This window comes from Nannospalax galili, unplaced genomic scaffold, assembly GCF_000622305.1.
Source record: "Nannospalax galili isolate Female #2095 unplaced genomic scaffold, S.galili_v1.0 scaffold115, whole genome shotgun sequence".
In the NCBI taxonomy this organism is placed as follows: Eukaryota; Metazoa; Chordata; class Mammalia; order Rodentia; family Spalacidae; genus Nannospalax; species Nannospalax galili.
The window spans coordinates 7373496-7375547 of NW_008340588.1; positions in this window are offsets into that span (position 1 = coordinate 7373496).

Consider the following 2052-nt stretch of genomic DNA (forward strand, 5'->3'; position numbering starts at 1 on the left):
ATAGATGCTTCCATGTATGACAATACACACCTGTTCATCCCAGTTACTTCGGAGAATAAGATGAAAAGATCACTGGACCCTAGGAGTTTGAGACCACCTGAGGAATACTGAGAACCTGTCTGGACATAGCATAGCACAACAACCATGACAACACAAAACAAAGATGCTGCTTGAATTATGGGGGAGCTATGTCCCAATAGATCCCCCATGAGTTGAAGATATTAAGTTAAAATGCATCTAATATACTTAATCTGCTGAACATTGTAGCTTAGAAACAGTGTATTGTAGAATATGGGTTGTTCACTCTTATGATAGTGTGTCTGCTTGGGAGTTGTTCTCACTGCCACTGCCTGGCATCATAGAAATATTTACTAAATGTGGCTAGTCCAGGAAAATGTCAAAATTCAAAATCAATTTCCACTGAATATAAACTGCTTTCATACCATAATACAGCTAGAAAAGTATAAGTTATCATCAGTAAAGAACTGTCTGTATACGTCTCTTAAAAGCTAAGAATTAAAGCCGAGTGTTGGGGAATACGCTCATAATCCTAGCATTTGAGAGGCTGAGGTAGGAGTATTGAAGAAGACTCTGTCTCAAACAAACAGCAAACAATAAACTAGGTATTTAGGAAACATTTTCATGGAACTATCTTTGAAGGTTCTTAGCATCTAAAAAATAAACATATGTAAAGTCAGAAGAACAAGTATTTTTTGAATGCTACATTTATGGTACTTTATACTACTTCTTACATTCTTGCAATCCTGTAAGGTTTCTAGTTTACAAAATCATAGATTTTAGAGTTAAGACCACCTAGTCCAATAAGTTCATTTTTACAAAGGAGGAAATGTATAAAAGGCCCAGAGAAGTTGGAGCAGTTTCTCTGTGACTATTTTGTGAATTAGAGATCCCTAGCCTTCTTGATGTCAAGTCCCAAACTTACTAACCCATCATGCCTTCATTTCATCATCTTCATTCACTCTGTATATAAGATTTCTGTATCCCCAAGCAAACACTTCAGTGATGCCACTCATGCACACTGAGGAAGTTAAGTCCAAATATATTCACGTGTGTGTGTGTGTGTGTGTGTGTGTACACATGTCTGTTTCTGTGTATGTGTCTGTGTATGCATGAATGTGCACAGGTGCATGTGAGTGTGGAGGTCAGAAGACAACCTTCGGAGGCATTCCTCAGGTTCTGTCCACCTTTATATTTTTTGAGACAAGGTCTCTTACTGGCCTGGAATTCACCAAGCAGTGAACCCCAGAGATCTGCCTGTCTCCATCTCCCTTGTAAGTGTGTACTGTCATGTGACTTTTTTCATGTGAGTTCTGATGGGTTTTAGGGATTGAACTCAGGTCTTCTTGCTTTCAAGGTAAGCACTTTACTGACTATGCCATCTTCCCGGCCCTGTATCCAGGCATGTTCTTAAGTGGATGACTGCTTAATATTTACCCTAACTGTACACTGGTCAGGAGTAACTTTAGAATAAATCCTCTCCTAATGTAGAAAGTATAGATTATTAGCTGCCATATGTACAATGTAAAGGACTCTTGGTTACTGATTTATAAATTTATAATACACTTTCACATATCCTAGCTGATGACTCTCAACCATATATAGATACATATATATATACAATTATATATACATATACTTTATTATATATACATATTTTATTAGGGTATGGCATTCATTCAACTGAAAGTTTTGTGGAGTTTTAGTTTATGATTTTAAACAATACACAAGAACAAAAACAGTTTTTTGAAAACATCATGATCATGCTGTTGAACTGACTTATAAATATTTATGTTTATGCTCAGATTTGTGCTGGTCTCAATTTTGGTCAGAGAAGCTTCTTTTCTGTGGTGGATAGTGGTTGATGCAGAGACTCAAAACTAGTCAAAGTGTTGAGTATAAGAAATTGTGAGTTCTCAGTTGTGGGTAGGTCATCTATATCAACCTCTCCCCAACCATGGCTCCAGTAACATTGTAAAAGGAGGCCCAGAAAGAATGTGAGAACTGGTGGATGGGGAGGAGAGTTGTGAAATT